The 20026-nt window shown below is 46.7% G+C and overlaps 2 protein-coding genes across 2 annotated transcripts in view; both read left to right on the plus strand.

Annotated features, from left to right (window-relative positions):
- Nucleotides 1–20026, plus strand: part of LOC135896031 (zinc finger protein 658B-like) — a 181353-nt gene that overhangs the window by 84939 nt on the left and 76388 nt on the right. The gene's annotated exons all lie outside the window — the stretch shown is intronic.
- Nucleotides 11544–20026, plus strand: part of LOC135896027 (zinc finger protein 658B-like) — a 200821-nt gene continuing 192338 nt past the window's right edge. Inside the window, exons 1-2 of the mRNA XM_070523381.1 lie at nt 11544–11693; nt 12199–12306. The gene's annotated coding sequence lies outside the window, so the exon portion shown is untranslated. The remainder of the gene's footprint in view (nt 11694–12198; nt 12307–20026) is intronic.

The raw sequence follows: 20026 nt of genomic DNA on the forward strand, positions 1-20026 counted from the left end.
AGCATACGCTAATGTGAACATCTCAGCCAAATTTTGGAGTTGTGCGACACGAGCATGAAGCGCAGGGTAACCTTTTTTCTCATGCGCTCTCTTTTTGACATACGGCTACAGCAGCCCGACAAGAATTAGGAGCAACTAGCTGCTCCTAACTTTTTCGATAATAATTTCGATAATACATGCGTACTTCTCAAACCCCACGCTCGGCCGCAGTCGCCTACATAGGAATCAAACTTTGGCCACCCTGCTTATTGGTGTTGCAGTCGTCAGGTCTCGTTAGTTTTGAACACTGAACTAGCACTCAACCATGTGAAACTTACGGTTGCACCACACACACACTGGGACACTTGGGCGAAACTCTGGAGCAGCTCATTTCCCTGTACCTCACAGCACGTTTGTAGCTGGTAGATTGGTCTTGTGCAGCTTTTATTCTTTCTTTAGTGCTGTTGCTCTTTGTTGAATTTTCCATTGAGGATGGGGCGCATGTGAGCTCTCAGCTTGGCCGTTCTTCTCCTACGGTGCCAAGATTTAAACTGGTTCTTGAGTTTGTTAATATTGCTACTGTTGCCACTCAGTTTTTTGCATAGATTAAGAAAAAAAGCATTTCTCCATCGTTGGCCTTCCTGTTGCAGATAATGTGCAAGTAGGTGAGCTGTTGCACATTTAATGGCACTCTGTGTAGCGTCTTCGTGTACTATTTCTTGCCTTGCAATTTATACTGTTACCCTGTTTATCTCGGATTTTTGTGGCTAGTGAATGGAAGACTTGCTTGAGCCCCTGCTCGCCACAATGCAGAAGGCAGATGTTCAGCAACCCAAGTGTAAACAATGAACACAAATATTGAGGAATGTGGCCCAACCACTGATAGTTCTACTCAGGCTCAATTTTGCTCTAAGGTTTGCCTGTCTGCATGTCCAAGAAATTTTCTGAGATTTATTCCAGCTAGATTTCTAAGCTGCTATTTAGTATTGCTTCATTTGATGGTACTATGGGAGGTACAATGTTCGCACAATGTTCCTCACACCAATTGTGCAAACACAATGTAGGTTTGTTGCAGGAGCGCGCACTATGTTGTAGATATAAGATGTGTGCAAATATGACCGGTGTACGCTTGATGGCGCATGCCATTTGTTGCGACAGCATAGAAAAACAGACGACTGACACGCTCAATAGCAAATAAACAAGTGCCCCATTTATTCGAAGACCAGTACATATATACAGTCGACCAACATCCAGAGAGAGCCACAAAATTTTGGCATACTAACCAAACAGTGGCGTCCTCTACATCTCCTCTCTGAAAAAACGCATATGAGAGGTGAGGCCAGGAAACAAAAGGTGATCTGGTCAAACAACTTGTTGGCCATTACATGTCCACACTACTTGACCAGTGTCCATTGAGGACTGTCCCTGGGCGGTTCCTGACCCTGCTGTGCTGGAAGACGGTTTTCAGACTGCTGCAAGATGCTGTGGTGCTTCTTGTATATCTGGTGAAGCTCTCTGCTGTTCTCTTGCAGGAACGAAAGGGATCAGGTGGTGCCCGTTACGCATCATGGCATTTCAACCAAGCTCAACACTGTAGCGTGTACTTCGTCAAGTCGCACCTACCCCCTCTGACCTGTCCGTAGCGGGGCAGATTTACGGCCCAGTGACACAAAGTCCCTGGCCTGCTTCTGCTTGTACTTCTTATGTTCCACCTTCTTGTAGACCATGGTGCACACACAACTGCATGCTGTGGTTGCTGAGAAGCAAATTTTGTAGGGACGCTTTGATTACAACTAATTAAGGAGGAAGGCGGCGCTGGCTATCTTTATCCTTGCTGTGAGACGCTGCACTGGCGACTGCAGGAGCTTCTCTTGGCATGTTTCTCCACTACAGTAGGGCACTGTATAACTCTATCGTGTGGCAAGGTGCCTTGCTCAGAAGCGTCTTCGCCTCTTGCACGGCACGCACTGCCATTCCGTTTAAACAAAGGGTATTGTAAGGTTAATGTAGTGTGGATGTTGTCACAGAGCTCCATGTATTCAGCAAACTTGTGGCTGTTAAACGGTAACCCGTTGTCGCTGATAAGTTTGCAGGCAACGCTGTGCGTAGCGAAGACCTCTTTGCAGAACTTAATGACAGATTCAGCCGTTGTGTACTTCAAGCGCCGAAGCTCAATATGTAACAAATCAACGATGTTTCCATACTCCTCTCCCGCTTGGTGGAAAAAGTCGATGCCAACTGTCTGCCAGGGTAGTTGAGGGATGTTGTTGCTCATCATGGGCAGCCATTGGTTCTTGGACTTGTGTTGTCTGCAGAGCACACACCTTTGCACTTTCTTTAAGAAGTTTGCTGTGTTAAGGTGTTTATTTGACCGGACTGGGAGCAGCGCAGGGTCGACAGTCTAGGCAGAGCAGACTCTGAGTGCGACCGGCACTCACGAGCAAAAGCACTCAAGGGGACGACCCAATCGAAAGCGCTGGATCGTTGCAATTCTCCTCTACCACGGACATACCCTGCAATAACATAGACGTCTCTGGCACATTGCTTCATCTTTTCTGTGCCTTCATGTGCCGCTTGCTGGAGGTCTAAGATATGGTTCCTCATGCTGCAGCTAATGCTGAGTCGGTTGGATCTAAAGCGTACATCGTCTTCAACATGGATCTGGTCACGATACAGTCAATATAGCTCGAATTTGTTCCGGGACCAACTTTTTGTCTTCTGGCCATTTTGTGCTTGCATGTAGCTTCAGGGTACCGAGATCCTCATCTTAGTTGGTTTGACACTTGATCTGCTGTGGCCTTTCTGTCGAGACTTAACTTTTGGTAGACGTATACTTGAAAGTGCTCTTCTTCCAGCACCCTTTCTTTCGAAGGGAACCGAGACAGGGCATCTGCTATATGAACATCTTGTTTCCCTGTTTGTATATTATCCAATGTGATTCTTTCTAGAATGGGTGCACGGTGGTCACATTCCACCAGCATGCATGGCTGTGCAAAGACGTATTCCTGAAGGCGGGTGCAGCCCATGGGCGGCGCCAAGATTTTTCGACTGGAAGAAAAAGAGCAGGTGCCCAGCAGTACCGAAATAACACCAGTTAACTAAATCGCAATATCGCTTCAAAAGAGTGTATTTCACAACGGGAGAGAAACACCTCTAAGCATCGCTAAGCAATGTGTACAAAATTAAAGCAATGTGCATATCAATTGCAACATAGGTAAGGGTGCGCTAGATTACAAAAAAAACATAATACACTCTTGTGGCGCCGGCTGGTGATTCTAAATGCTGGAAATAAAAATAACAAAAAGTATATGGGAAAAGAATAACAAACAAATAGATGAGAGGAGAGAATTGCAAAAATAGAGCGAACAATAAGCATTTCAGTCAGTGCATAAAACTATTGCAAACTTTTCTATTCCAATTCTGCAAACAGCCCACTGCGATTGGTCAAAAACTTTTTTGGACCGCCCCCACTTCACCTGTCTGTCACGTGACGCCAGGACAACCGCGATAGCTCCCCATCTTATATGACGTGTACACACCGATTAGCCATTATTTGACCGAAAAAGAAAGAAATAGTTATTTCTGATTCGACGCCTCTTTGTCATTAGCCCGCGCCTATTGGTCAAAAGTTTTCGAGGTTCACCTGCCTCTTACGCGACGTCACAAAACCGCAAAAACTTACCGCGTCAGTGACGTGTACGCATTAAAGATGCATTAATATGCCAACGATATAAACAACAATGCGCGTAGTGATTCAAGTTTACTTGCCGACATCGCACGGTTGCCGAGAACAGTCAACCGCATTCGCACACGCGCACACACTACGCTCGATGTTGGTGTGCCGCAACATTCGATCGCGCTGGAAGCCCGAACACGATCGAGGAGACTCGCTGACGTGATCCATACCGCCGCTTTATAATGTCACGACAGTTGCACTGGCGGCTCGTAGCACTGAACCAGAAAACACAACAATCGTCGTGTAATCGCTACACGACAAACACACTCAGCGGCAAGAAGAGTGTTGGCGCACTCGTTTCCACACACACACACAGGATGCTGTTGCCGTGAGGATCGCACGTTTCAGCGACGTTATGTCGGAAGTTTTTTGGACCATGCGACTGTCAGCCTTCTTTTTTACCCGAATTCTTCGTTCACAGTAACCACTATATGTGTACGCAGCACACTTACAAGCAAAAGAATTCACAGAGCAAACGCGATTAAGAGCAAGCAATCACCAAGGCTCACGCGGTGATTTGTCGCAAACGAACGAAAGGTAAACATGCGGAATCGAGGCGATCAAGCCCTCGTTCCGCTCTCTTAAGCGTTTTTACTTCAGCGCTCATTTGAAATTAAAAGACTAGATTTAGCAGTTCCGGCCCTTCCTTGGTTTTTTCACTGCAGTCAGGCAACGGTAGTGTTTTATTTCCGCGCGTGTGCAGATACTTTTTCACCTCACGAAAGCTGCGGCGCCGCAGTTGGGCTTGGGCGCCGTCTGCTACAGGAACTTCCTAGGTAGCGCGCGCGGCAGATGTCGCTACTAATCGTGGTGTTCCTGTATATGCTCTCGCAGGGAGCAGTGTTGCGCATACCTTTTCCGGCGCCTCTCGCACCGCTATTGGCCGAGCGCGAAAAATGACGTCATATGAATCGCGCTGCTGCGAAGCCAACTTTACGGGCTCATCGCCGACTCATGCGAACTCGTCGTTTCCGTCAGTGCCATCGCCATTGCAATCAGCGGGCCGTCGATCGTGCGTTGAGAGGTGCAGCTGCGCGTTTCAGGTACGGTATTCGACGATGTGAAGGCAAGGACCTCGGTGAAGTGACACGAAACACATCGTACTGGCACTTGTATTCCAGTATGACGGGGTGCAGTGCACCACACTGCACAAACCGCACGCAATTCAGCCATAGGAGTAAATGCTTCAGCCAAGCAAACTAGCTGGAGGCACACTGATACTTTAGTGAGAGTGTTGTTGCTAACAAGTCTGGGCTTCTTGACTTTGAATGCACCCTTCAGAGTTTAAAATTGAAATGAATAATATGTACCTCTCTCGTTAACCGCAATTTCTGGAGAGCTAAGACATCTTTGCAGAAAGCACACAAGGGAACAAGGACAAAACGGGTGCTAAGTTAGCCTATGCATATTTAGCTCTCGAGCTGTGTGTGAAGTTTTGAGAACAGTAAAATTGATTCTAGTCAATTTCTTGTCTTGAAGTGCACAGGCTTATTTATTTTGTTAACTAATTGCAGCTGCCATCGAAGCTAAGCCGCAATTGTATGTGTGCTAGCTTGTGAGCATCATGTCAGCCAGTGGAACAAAAACTTGTCGTTCATTTAAACACGCTAGAAATCTACGTTGTGCTTTGGTGAATGCTGTTTCCTGTGGGAGGAAGTGGAGTGAATGCACTGTTCAATGACGTAAAATTTCCTTGCCTCTGATGCGATAGGTCACAAAGCTTGTAACCTGGCTTTTTGGCCAAAACCTGCTTCAGTGATTTCATTGATTTGATACAGTGTCTTCATCTACTGGCTTTTCTCTGAGTGGTAAGAGATCAAGAAAAATGTGTTGTCAGATTACAGTCTGCACTGTGTGAATAATGACTCTGCAAGTTTGCCATCTTGATGTGATTAGTGCAATAAAAATAACCTGTTGTTACTCTTAATAGCTTGTTGCCTTTCCAGTTTCTTTGAGTTCTGCCCCAAGTTTCCAAGAACCAGCACACTTGGCCGGCTGCCAGCAGCCGTTCATGCGCATTCCCTTGAATGAAACAAATTTGATCTAGAAGCTCTTGCATCTTGAATCTTTTTCTACTTGCAGATTTGCTGCTACTATATAGCTGATTAGTCTGCGGTATGAATGAATCGTAAAAGTAAGGTTTGCTTAAAATGTGCGCATGTGAACATTGGAAATGCGCTTAAATCTGTGTCTGCACCGCATGTATCGAAAACGTGCAGCTGTTGTGAACGATGGTTAGTGATAAATGATGCTCTGTTAACGGTTACTTACATAATTGCAGGCACGACAGCTCTCTTGGCGACGGTCATTAATCGGCTGGTTTCGGCAGCCAAAATGCGCTAAGTGTCCAGCTTACGTGTGTGAAGTTTTCAACACTCTTTAAAACATTTCTTGCTTTCTGACAAGGATAAGACAACTTCATATGCATGCTGAAAATCATTGCACCGCCTTTTGTGGCAACGTACTGCGCGTTTGCGAGGGAACTTTAGAGCTGTTCGAGCCACGGGAGTATCTTATTTTGGGGAATCGAAGGCGCGCGGTCCTACCCCCTATTTGTACGTTCATGTGTGTGTTTGTATATGCGTGTTTACATATAGGTACATACAAAGTTTCGGTTGGTTGGAAGCCCACCCCCTCCGACTGCACGAATGAGTCGTTCGAGCGAAGCCTGTATTAAGAAGTGCCCTTTGCTAAGCGCATGCGAACAATTGGCGCTTGTAGCTCGCGACCACTATAGAAAAAGGCGGAACACCGCGCGGCATTTGGCTCCTGCGCGCACGAGGAGTGGCTGCGCTGCAGAGCTGGATCACGACGGCGGACCTATGCGCAACTCTGCTCCCTGTAGGCAATCGTTGGGGTGACACCTAGCGGAAAGTACCGTTTGGCAATTTCTTCCAGGAAGGACTCTTCTGCTCCCCCTTCCCCTTTATGTGAGTGTAGACAGACAGACAGAAAAATTTATTCATAGCATGTGAGTTTGGACTCCTCTGGGTCCCTGGACCACCGCACGGTCCCGCACTACGTCGAAACGTTCATGCTCCTTTTGTTCATGACGTCGGCAGCCCGAGCCACCACAGTAACCTGCGATGTCGGGTCCGTAGACCTGAGCAGGACCTCCCAGTCCTCCCAGCTTGAGATGGCGGGCTGTCCCTGCGGGGGAGGATCGGCAGGGCAGCCAAAAAGGATGTGGAAGTGTGTGGCGTGAGGGTCTCCGCACAGGGAGCACGTAGGGGAGATGCCACAATAGTGGGATAGCAGCTGAGGGGATGGGAGAGAGCGGGTCTGGAGGCGTCTCCAGAGGATCTGTTGAGAGTGCGTCAGGGAGGGGTGGGGAAGAAGGTAAGCCCGAATGGTCCGAACGGGGTATTTGCGTGAGCTCCGCAAAGCTGTGTACCCGCTCCCTCGAAAAACCCGGATCGAGGCTGTCCTTAGCCCGGAAAATTAAACTTCGGGCCAATTTATCGGTAGCCTCGTTTCCGGGGTTCCCAGAGTGAGCCGGCACCCACCTGAGCTCAACCCTACGGGGTAAATTCTGGGTGGGGATGTTCAACAAGTTTCAGGCAGGGTTGTGAATTCTGCCCCTGGCAAAGTTGGGCAAAGCAGTCTTTGAATCGCTAAAGATGTATTCAGCATACGAAAGGGCAAGGGCTAAGGCGATCGCGGTCTCCTCTGCTTCCTCAGGTATAGAGCCCGAGGGAAGATGGTGAGTTAGGGGTCGGGGTAAGGTTGGGTTGTAAGCAACTGCTACAGCTTCATGCGTTGTACATGCGGCGTCCACCCAGATGGCTTTCTCGACTTGTCCGTAATACTTGTGGAGGGCATTTGCGCGAGCTACGCGGCGAGAGATGTGATATTGGAGATAGACGTTTCGAGGAAGGGGTTTCACTACAAGGGGTGTATGAATGTGTCGAGGAATGGCTATAAGGGTTGACTGATTAGCGGGTATGTTGATGCGAAGGGAGGCGAGGATATGGCGGCCAGTGGCGCTCGCGGCAAGTCTTAAATACTGCGTCTGAAGGTGCGCCTCAACTAGTTCAGGAAGCGTGTTATGCATGCCTAGTGCAAGAAGTTTGGCTGTGCTAGTACTGCGAGGAAGGTTGAGGGCTGCCTTAGTTGCAAGGCGGATCATGGCGTGCACGCGCTTGGTTGCCGTGCAGTTCAGCTTGAGATATGGAGTGGCGTACAGAATGCGGCTAAGCGTAAAAGCATGTACAACTTTCATGTTGTCTGCTTCGTCTAAACCCTTGTGCAGGGAAGATACGCGGCGTAGAAGCTGCAACACTGATTGCGTGGAAGCCTTGAGTGTTTTAAGGGTATCGTCATTGCGTCCAGAATCCTGCAGGTAGAGGCCAAGGATGCGCAGTGTGGGAGTGATGGGGATAGGGGATTATTGTAAAGTGATTTGGATGGGTGAGTTGGCGGCAGATTTTGGTCTAATTAGGAGGAGCGCGGACTTAGAGGGGGAACATTCGAGTCCGATAGATGTTACGTGAGCGGAGATCGTGTCGACTGCTAATTGTAGAGTTTCCTCAATTTCCCCGTCTGAGCCTTGAGTGGTCCACGCGGTAATATCATCAGCGTACAGAGTATGTTTTAGGTGTGGGATGAGATTGAGCTTCTGGGCTAAGGGGATGAGATCAATGTTAAATAAAAGGGGGGAGAGGACCGCGCCTTGCGGGGTTCCAAATTAACCGAGCGTATAAGAGGGTGTGCTGAGCTGATCAATGTGCAAGGAGGCAGTGCGGCCAGAGAGGAAAGCGCGAACGTAGTTGTAGGTCTTAGGGCCTACCTGTAGTTCCTGCAGTTCCCGTAAGATGGCAGCGTGTCGAATTCTGTCAAATGTCTTAATGAGGTCAACCGCCAGGATGGCTTTAGTAAGATGGTGGATGGTATCATCAAGCACATCGTGCGTAATTTGAAATAGGGCATCCTGCGCAGATAGATGCGTACGAAAGCCGACCATACTGTTGGGGAAAAGGTGATTTTCTTCCATGTACGTTGTCAGTCGGGCAAGGATTATGTGCTCAAAGGTCTTGCCGAGACAAGATGTAAGAGAAATGGGGCGGATATTCTCGAGGGTGATGGGCTTGTGGGGTTTTGGTATAAATATAATTTTTCCATGCTTCCAGGAGTCAGGGAGGGTACTTGCCTCCCAGCACTCGTTAAAGCAGGAAACGAGGTGAGATAAAGAGGCATCATCAAGATTTCGGATGGCAACATTCGTAATTTGATCTTCCCCGGGTGTGGTATTGCGCAATTTCAATAGGGCTGCGCGAAATTCAGATTCTGTAATAGGAGCGTCAATGTGTAGAAGTCGGTCTAGCGCGTGGCTTTGATTATCCTTTGTTTGGCTGTCGTCTAACATGCGTTTCAGGAGGTTCCACTTACCTCCTGTCCGCATGCGGCCGTCGACTGCCGAACAGAGTTCGTGCCATTGGAGTCTTGTGAGCTCCGTACAGTATTCGTCTATGTCTCGGTTGAGGGTCGCGATGCGTTTGCGTCTGTTGAGATTTTGCTTTCTCCATCGCGCAAGTACCGAAGCCTTGGCCTCGAGTAAGTGTGCGAGGTGAGGGTCAACCCTTTGGACTTCCAGTTCCGTCTGTGTGGTTTTCGTGGCTCTGGTTACGTCGACCTCTATCGCAGAGTGGAGTTCCGCAAAGGAGTCATACGTATTCGTATCTTCCTTCCGTAACTTACGGAAGGTATCCCAGTCTGTGAGGGTGAACGATCGGGGTGGGGCCGTCGTGTTTGGTATTTCTGCGCGTATGACGAAGTGATCGCTGGCCAGGTTCTCTTGCGTGTTCGTCCTTGTGTAGTTTGCAACATTTAGGAGTAACGTGAGGTCCGGCGTAGTATCGCGCTGCGTCGACGTACCCAATCAGCTGGTGGGGAACCTATAGTCCGTCACCAGGGAGATCGGACAGGTCGTCTATTGCGCGCGAGAGGTTGTTGCCGCTAGGCTTGATTGTGGGGTAACCCCACGACGGGAAGGGGGCGTTGAAGTCCCCTGCGATAATGATTGATGAGTTTCGTGCCAATGACGTGGCTTTAGTAAGGATCGCATGGACGGATTGGTTGTAGTGCGTGGGGGAACTGTAGACGTTTAGTACAAAAAAACTTTGTTTTAAGAATCGGTTAGGTACGAGCTCGATTTGGATTGCCTCGATGCGACTGTTTTTCGGTAGGACCTCGTGAACGATGCCCGCGAATTTTCTACTAACGAGCGTGGCGATGCCTCTCCTGGTGTCCCCTCCTCTTTTTGAGACGGTGCAGTACCTTGAGAGCGTAAGGGTTTGGCATAGGGTTTCCTGTAATAGTATTACGTGCGCCCTTTAGCGTTGAATTTTGAGGTACTGTTGCAGCGAGGATTTGCGTTTCGCGTAGCTAGCGCAATTCCACTGCCAAATTTCTAAAGTATCCCGTGTTGTGTCAGCCATGATGGTCTTGGGAGGAATTTATTGCCGCCGAAGGGTGCGTAGTCGTAGCCCTTTGTTGTGGCTGACTAGCTTTGTTTTTAATTTTTATGGCGACTTTGTTTTCGACAACCTCTACATGATTCGTTAGGGTATGAATACTTTGTAGGTTTTCTCGGGTGAGGCGCAGAATTTCGTCTGGGATGTCTTGCAATACATTACACTCTTCTTCCGTCTCTGGGAGCGGAGTGCGTTTGGGTTTCGCTGTGCTAACTTTTGCATTTGCTTGTCTAGTTGAAGATTTTTGCTAACACAGTGACACTGATGTTACAAGGCTTTGATCGGTCACTTGGCACCAATAAAGTTGACTGCATGCCCGAACCTAAAAAATTTCGAGGCGTGCACGTGTAGTCCGCTGGTCTCCAAAATTGCGGTAAATAGCCGCTCCTATTGCCTTTTTCAAGCAGTATATTATAAATCACATTGCTTATAGAGTTCGTAATTTACACAACAGTTTCATTGTATACGTTGTAAAACTTGTTTCTGCAGTCTTTAGAAACTTGAAACCAACGTATGGTCGTCGACAGAACGATTACCACTCATTTTAAGTCTTAAAGGTTGTCCGTGAATGCGTCGTGAGTTCAAAAAATGAATTACGCACACAGTTGTACGTATATTAAGCACCACCATTATGCTACCGCCGTACTACGCAGAAAAGCTAGCTTTACAGTTTGAAAAGAGTTCCGTGACACGATTTTTTTAAGGCCTGTAGAGCAGCACCTATATTAAAGCACGTTAAATCGCTTTTGCAAGCTTTCTACTGAACTAGACATCCAACGACGATAAAAACAAGATATGCTCACCTTTCCTTGAAACAGAATCGATCAACCTATTGCACATATGGGCCGAGGACTTACTCGTGAATATACATTTACTATACTTTTACCAGATCATCTGCCTTTCGCTACGGCACACATGAGTAAATCCTAATGTCATCTACGACATTAGGCTATTAGTAATTAACGCAAAAAAGCTAGATTAGGCTATGACTCTTTTAAAACAATTTTTCCTGTCTCTTATGGAGGCTAGGAAAGAAAAAATTATGCTGTCGATCTATAGGATTGCAGTTGCCACTTACGCTCGTTGTTTACATTTCTTGCACCGCTCCTCCTCTTCTAGTTTGACTATTCAAACGCAAAGCATTCGCAAATATCTGTTTTATTTTGTATATTTGTTAATTTATTCATTTGCCGCCAATACAAGCGTATTGTGCCTGTCGAAATGGCAACACGAGCGCTGAACAGATCACACAAGCAGACGACAGCGAACAGGTTATAGTTAGCGCCACTCTGCTCGTACGTTCTGTCCCTAGCGGCGAAAGGGCGTGCTGGAGCAGGCGTGCTGGAGCAGGGAGATCTGTGCCGGTCTGAAGATCAGTAAGGCGTGCGACCCACTACCCGTACTAGTACACGATGTCATGCTGTGTTTACGCATGTGGTACAGTGAAGCATGTGGTGAGCGGGCACAAACTACCCTGCGGCTGTCGCTCACGGCCACCTCCAAAGGTAAACGAGTGCACGAATCAGCTCAATACCTGCGTCCGTTGGTTTCTTTGTTCATGTTGTAGCGGCACACTTGTACACACAAACAAGAAAAGGAGCGGGTGAAGAGGACTTTGTTTTTGCTGTAGCGGCCTCGCTCCATCCAGTGCCTTAGCGCCGAGCCTTCTAAACAGACGTCTCCCGCATTGTAACAATATGTCATGCGCGCAACTTTGCATCAATGGTCGATATTGTCATAACACAAATACGGTCTATTACACAAGGTAGTCTGTCTGCCTTAATTTTGTCTACTGTTTTTAGGACATCTATTACGAGCTACCCGGACGAACGCTACACATTCGAGAGTTTACAGTTAAAAGAACATTTTTCCTTGTTGCGCGAGGAGCTCATTTTTATTTATTTTTTTCACTTTGCGACAGTTACGCGGTGAAGTGCTCAAGGCACATATCCCTGGATGGTTGTACCGTCATATGTCTAATTTGTTACTGTGCTACTGTTGTCGTTACAGCTTCTGCTCATGTTAATTGGGCCCGTCAAGATATAGCCCATCTCTGCACCGTTGACAACAATTAGCTGCAAGTGCTGATTCCTGCTGGTTGGCTCAGTCCAGAATCTGGTATTTATATCCATTTGCTCAAGGCATACTGATTCTTCTATTCAGCTGCTCCAATAAAGGTAGATTGAATTAAATGTCGTTTGAGTGATGCGTGACACCCTATCACTGTTGTGCTATACAGGTGGCAAGGCATATTCAGATCTAGGCCAGTAAGGCCGACCAGTTATCTGTTGGAAGTTCCCGTAAAGCATTAAATGCGAATATAAAATTGTCTAGGCCAGAACTCTTATAATACTGTAGTGCCCTTGGTGCCTGATGTCATCACAAAAGAAACAGTAGAAGAATCCAGAAAATTTGTGTAGAGCTGTACCGTGACAATAAATCATACAGATATAATTATGTTGCGAACTGTGACTGAACGTCCACAGCTGTGGGTGATTTCCTTGTGGGAATACAGTTGCTTTTCAGCATATATTGTGTCGGGTGTACTATCACTTGCCAGTTGCATCCTCAGTGTCTGACTCATTGTCATAAGACTGTGTCTAGCTGTACAATGCAGTTGCTGCGCCACAAGTGATGTCAGTGAGTGGTGGTGAAAGTGTTAGAATAGATTAGGTCTTCTACATAGGAAATGCCTGTCACCTGAAACAATCGCTTAAGTTGTTTTAGCATCAGGAATAGCTCTGCAAGCCTGCAGGTATGCTTCGATGTCTCGGGGTTTGTCTGCGTTGTAATCGGCAACTCTTCGTATATTGCTCTTACGGTGGTATATTACTTAAACTTTGCCACTTGCTCTGGGCTTTATGTGTAGCAGTGTGATGTACTCTGCATTTCATTATGACATGGACGTGTGGCTGCGATGAAATCTTTTGAAGGGGATTTCTTTGGCTCTTTCGATCATTTTCTTTCTTAGTTTGAGGTCTGTAATTGTTGGTGGTCGGACTCTGCTAGGAAAACATCCGTTCGCTTTTCCTTGTTCTCATTTGCTTGTTCTTTTGTTTGTTCACCCTTTCATTCATTTAGGCTATTCGCTTACATTGACAGTTATCATCTATGGTCCCTGCACATTTTCTTCACACAAGTTCATGCTCTTAATTTGCCAGCAATCTTACTAACAAGGGTTTAGGGCTTGCACTCTTGCTTGCTAACATTGCACACCTTTGATAAAGTTTGGTCACACCTCCAATACTACAGGAACCCATTTCTTGAGTTGTACGTCACTGTTCATGACTCACAAAAGGGTTGAGTGTTGTCATTCCCTCTCATGGCCAGATGTGTTAAACATAAATATAATTATGGGGCTGTATGTGTCAACACAACAATCAGATTATGAAGCATGCCATAGTGGCGGACTACGGATTTTGACACCTTTGTGTTCTTTAATGGGGCGCTGAAACGGTTCAGGATCCACTGTGGTTGCTTAGTGGCTATGGTGTTGGGCTGCTGCACATGGAGGTCATGGCATTGAATCCTGGCTACATTTTGATGGGATCAAAATTCGAGAATTCCCATGTTTTAGGTGCATGTTGAAGAACCCCAGGTGTTCTCCCACTACAGTGTGCCTTGTAATCAAATGGCAGTGTTGGCTTGTAAAAACGCAGTTTAATTTTTTTTTAATGCTTCAAACAGGTTTTGTAGACACATAGGGTACAGTAAACGTTCGTACCACAATTTGTGTGAAGCATCTCATATTAACAGAGCTACAGACAATTACGAGTTACCCTCCTCCATAGCCATACATTTCATCCTAAACTCATTTGCCGAGTGATCGGGCTTTAGCTCCACCTTCACTGACTTTGCCTCATGATGGGACGTCGTATTGTCTACTTCTGGTTGTCTTGAAGCCAGTGTGCGAAGCCTCTACAACCTCTCTACCAGCTGCCTGGCAGTCAGTTCCAAACGTGAGCTATCGAAGCAGTGTACGTTGTGAGCATTCTGTAGCAGCACCAAGTGTGTCCGATCTTCCGGTAACCACGGGTGAGCTGGATGCTTTGATGGGTGGGTGGAGGCCTAAAGCCCCTCCCCATACTACTATTGCTGTAATGAAGGAGCTTTAGCCTAGATGTATCTGAGCGACCTGATCGGTCTACATTGTCCAAGCACCTGGTGGTGCAGAGCTTAACCAGCAAAACGAAGTGCTGATCTTTCCGTAAACAAGCCTAAAAAATTTTAAACATTTAGAAAAACATGTTCATGGCTAAGTTCCTATGAAAAATTTACACCGGCAGTAAAATACAATGCACTTGGTTACTGCTATATTAGTTCTGTGGTTGAGCACTCTGCTACCAAGTGGCTGCACCATGCAGGGCGTTCACTAGGCCTTTCCGCACAAGCGGACAGGCCTAGTCCGCTTGTGCTTGGGTTTACTTGAAATGTCGCACATACGAGACACTGTTGTGGTATAGGGTAATCCTTCAGGGTGACATGAGGGCCGCAAATGCACAGATGCTGGTGGCGATGGTGCTGGTGCAGCCACTTCGCTCACATGTTTGCCTTGCCGAGGAGCATGATATTGCAGCTTGACATGTTGCCAATCGCTACGTTTGCAGCCCACAATGCAAGGGTGAACTGTATTGCTCGCGAAAATACAGATTCAGAGCAACACCGACCGCGCAGCTCATGTCATAATGGAGCATGTTGAAACACAAGCAGACAACATTTATTGTATGCTGGAAGTGCTTAAGTGTAGCGATAAATTGTCCTCGTGCATTCTCTTTCTGGTACTTTCTTTTTCGTAGAAACAAATTAACTTACATTTCAACTATTACAAACCACATTTGTTCACCGTAACGTTGGGAAAGTATCGGTAATGTGCCCTGAGCAGTGAATCGGACAGCTCGCCCTCGTGGCACCATGTGGTCACCTCAAGTCACTTGATCAGGGGAGGCTGAAAACTCAAGAGTGGCGTGCTGCGATTGGTAGTGAAGTACAATCACGCTCAGAATGAGCTACAACACATAAGCGCATGGCAAAGTGTCGTGTGTTGTACATATTTAAAACTTTATAATAAATTACACACTTTTTGTCACCCAATTATCACAAGTGCCAACTCTAACAACTCAGCACATTTCTACAAAGTCGTGAAAATTCTTTCTGCTGCTTCTGCTGTCGCTGCTGCTTCTGTTTTGTCGCCTAGACCCTATGGTGACGTAATGAAGCTTGGCATGTAGGCACCCCGCACCATTTGTCCACTTGGCAAATATGCGTGGTGTTTATATTTCCGAAATAGCAGAAATTAAAGTATTGTACCTTTCGTTTGCGAGCAAGGGCTGTCGTTTTTTCCTTTTCCTTTGTCACTTTTTCCCTCTCCCGCCTTCCTCTCCCCCTCTGTATGCAAACTGGGAGTGAAGAGGGGCAAGGCTGTTATTCATTTGTTTCCCAACTGCATAGGTTGTACCCATCCTCTGCATTCTGTCTATCTACCTTCGGGACTATCGCGTTAATATAAGAGTAAATACCGCTGCAGTTTCTGCAATTAATTTGGGGGGAGGGCTCACGGATAACTAAAGCTGTCAGGAGGCTTATCTGGTGATGACCCAGAGGGTGTTGTGCAAATGCGGCACAATGTAAAAGTTGAAACGAGCCTCTTGCATCGCCTTTCCTCTCTACGTCGCTCCTGCCATGTACATGCACACTTTCAGCCACTGCTCGAAGTGGCTTGTAAGGCAGTCGCAGCAGTAAAAAATTTGAAGGAACATGCAAAGAAAGCTTAGCTTTAAGAATCCATATATAACGACATGTTATTATCATAGCACGTTAGACGCAACCATCAGTTATGTCTTCTGGATGGTGTTTTCAGACTGTGCTTGACATTGCTAAGTTCCCTTTAAACGAACAGTGTTAAGACAGGGTGGAAAGGTTGCCTTATTAGACTTCGAATGTGCCACCATTTCCGCGCAGTGCATCTCGCAAAGCCACGGAGAGCATCGCAGCTTGGCGCAAGAGGTGCCAGCTGCATAGCATCTGCATCACTCGCAATGGCACTTCATATGGATCCGGAAAGAGAACGAGAGAGTGAAAGAAAAAGGGCTAAAAGTGAAAGTGAAGCTGTGCCTTGGCACCCCCCTTTCTGCCATTTCTCTCTCTCTCTTTGAGCGCGGAAACAATCTGGAAAATTTGCCGTAGAAGCAGCCCAAAGCAGCAGACTGCCCAGTTTGTAAAAGATAGGGCTGACAGAGCACACTGGGTTGCTTGAGACGAAGCTGGAAATTTGGAAGACTGGAAGAAGTATGAGCTCGCATTCAATAATATTGTTACAAGGGAAAATCAAACAAGAAGCTATATGCAAGTATACTTACAAAATGAATATGCTGCACTTCACCAAAAGGCAACAGCCCAAGCTAGCCTTTAATCATCATCTTGACACCGCTGGCCTGTTTTGCATCGTAACTGCTACCCTACTACCACCACAGTACTATCATAGTACTACCATAGCACTACCCTCGTCAGTAAAAGTGCCAAGTCGGCCCAACTAAAGGCTTGGCTCAGAAGCAGTGTAGTAGGCCTTGAGCCTACTGACATGCACAACATCACTGGATGACCTAGTAGAGGGTGACGTTGAGCTGACGGGAGCAATTTCGTAGATCACTGGTGTCACCTGGTGGAGCATGCGGCAGGACCTTGTCTAAATCAGGAAAGGAGCTTCTCTGAAAGTCCAGCATTACGAGAGGGTGACCACAGGAACGTGTGCACACCAAGGAAAAACTGTGCGTTATGGTGGCAGGCATTGTACAGTTGCTGCTGAGTGGCTTGCGATGCCGTCAGTTGAGCACGGGCAAGTTGGCAAGCTTGGTTGGCCAAGGCGATGGCACTGCGCATGCTCACCTGTCGATGAGGTTCAGAAAGAAATGCAGTATCCAGGGGAAAGGTTGGTTTGCGACCGTACAATACATAAATTGAGAAATTGTAGCAGTGTCATGCCGGGAAGAATTATAGGCAAATGTAATGTAAAAAAGGGCAACGTCCCAGGCATAGCAGGTCTTCAAAACGTACATGGACAGCATATCTGTGAGGGTACGGTTCAACCACTCCGTCAGTCTGTTGGTTTGAGGATGGTGTGAGGTGGTCAGCTTGTGTTGTGTGGAGCAGGAACGCACAATGTCGGTGATAACTTTCGACATAAAGTTATGACCACTATCAGTAAAAATCTGTTCCAGGCGCCGTGGAGTAAGATAATGTTATGCAAGAAAACGTGCAACGTCAGTGGCCCAACTGGTCAGGAGAGCCCGTGTGATTGACGCCACCCTTAGCAGGTGGCGCAATCAGTTTCAACCGCTACCCATTTGTTTCTAGTGGATGACGCAGTTAAAGGGCTTAGGAGCTCTAATCCAACATGGAAGAATTGTTCTGCAGGGACGGTGATCAGCACGTAGCGCCTGAGGCTCTTTCTGGTGTTGGCAGAAATCGCAGGCAGCAACGTGTTATCGGATGGAGCGAGTGAGACCGGACCAATAAATGCGGCGGCGGATGGGGTTGTACCTGAGAGATACCCCAAGGTGTCCTGCAGTAGATTCATCATAGAACTCAAAGAGCAGAGTGTGTTGCAGAAGTTTGGGCATGACAAGAAGATAATCAGACCCGCCATAAGAGAAGTTCCTTTCTTGGAGAATGCCAACCTGGAGGACATATCGGCCAAGAGAGGCATTGTTAGGTGAAGAGTGCAGATGCTCAGCGAGTGCTTGAAGTGATAGGTCTCAGTACTGCTCATCGGCGTTGTTAGGGAATACAGACACAGAGAAAATGCCATTGGCGGTGCTACAGGCAGTGTTGTCAGGCTCGTTGACCGGGTAACGAGACAGGCAATCAGTGTTCTTGTGGAGACTGCCAGATTTCTAAATGACAGAATATGAATATCCTTGTCAGTGTCACACCCACTGAGGAAGTCAACCTGTAGGGTCTTTCTGTGAGCTCAGCCAGCAATATCTGTGCTTGTGTGTGATGACTGAAAAGGGTCGGCCATATAATTATAGGCGTAGCTTTGCAACTGCCCAAACTAATTCCAGATACTTGAGCTCAATGATGGAATGGTTATGCTTGAAGGTTGGGAGGTGTCTGCTGGCATAAGTGGTAATATGGTTGTTGCTGTGCTGGCATTGTGCCAGTACTGCACTGATTCCGTGGCTGCTGGCATCGGTATGGACTTGGGTAGGTGCAGAAGGATCACGCCTTTCCCTGTGAGTTCTCGACAATGACCCTGTCATCAATCAGTGGTCTCTTTGTGACGCTCAGGAGAGGGTGACATTGTTATCTTGAAATGAGCTTTCATTTCTGGGTGCTCGAAAAGCTGAAGATCTGGAGCATGACTGCCTGTTCTACGACTCAGGCGATGCTGATTGAGCTTCCTTGAGTGAACGATGAGACGTGATCAGCGCCCATGATAGCCACATGTCTGCTGGTGAAGCAGCTTTTTTCTGAGGGATTGTCAGGCACAACACCCCTGCCACCAGACGGCGCATCAGGACGTTGAGTTGTCCGATGCAGCTCGGCTGGCTTGATTTTTTTATTCCTCATTCCTCAAAGCCATTGGGATGCAGGTTCCGAGAATTAAGATCTTCTGGCCAAAGGCATTTTAATAGGTGGGCTCTGACTTGACTGTATAGATGCAAGATGACAAGCTCCACGGAGCGACCTTTGTCAGCCCTGCACAATGCCACAAGCGCGACATGCAGGCCACTCATCGCCAAACTGTAGAAATTGAAATAACCTGACGACGCCCTATTTGAAGGGAAACCCTGAAACACAAGGTTCACATTAATCTGGACAAGCACCAGGACTCTTTCAACAGTGTCTCCGTGCAAATAGACACAGAGTTTATGTAATGAAGCTAACTAATCATGAATTAGAGCTTCCACAGATCTGGAAGGCGAAGGGAGAACTGGCTTTGATTAATTGATATCCGTAACACTTAGCACAATATAGCTACATGATCCTGACAGGATGCCAAGTTGCAAAACAAACAAAAGGGAAAACCATCTACAAGCCTTATCTCTTTCCTAAATTGGCTCAGAAGGCCTGGTTTATTCCGCTTTTCTTCTAGTTCACCTTTAAATTGTGTTACTGTAAAGCTACGCTCTACCCGAACAAGAGGCCATATTTATTTATTTATTTACATGTACCTTACAGGCTTCGAGAAGGCATAGTGTAAGGGGGGAAATACGGTAACATATTAGTATGGCATCGGGAAAGAAATAAACATCAGCCTAATGAAAGGAGTACATTAGCAGATACAATATGTAGAGCAATAACAATAAATGGTAAACAACAACATAACAGCATAATAACATTGTAAACGTTTTAGCATGTTATACAGTAGTAAGTATTGTGAAAAAATTGGGAGCACTGAAATTCTTTAACATTGTGAAAAAAAATGCAAGATAATTACAAAAGATTCCGTGTTTAGACGGTTGAAACGGCATATTGATCGGTTAGCAGATTGCGAAATGCAGTGTGTTTAGATTGGCATGCAATGGTATCTGGTAGTGCGTTCCGTAAACGGACCGCACAGGGCAAAGCTGAAAAATTAAAAGCGTGTGTGTTGCCATAAATTCGGGTGTAGCTGAACTGATTGTTCAGTCGTGACTTCAAGGATGCTTTTTTCAGGTTTGATAAGGTTAGGCCAACTGTGGGAACAAATCTATGAAATAATAACAGAAGAGAAGTATCACGGCGAGTAGTTAGTGGTTGCAATGAAAGATCGATTTTTATTTGGGTTACACTTGACTGGTTACTATAATTTTTAGAAATGAAACGGCTCGCTCTATTCTGGATGCTCTCCAGGAGT

This window comes from Dermacentor albipictus, chromosome 8 (assembly GCF_038994185.2).
Source record: "Dermacentor albipictus isolate Rhodes 1998 colony chromosome 8, USDA_Dalb.pri_finalv2, whole genome shotgun sequence".
In the NCBI taxonomy this organism is placed as follows: domain Eukaryota; kingdom Metazoa; phylum Arthropoda; class Arachnida; order Ixodida; family Ixodidae; genus Dermacentor; species Dermacentor albipictus.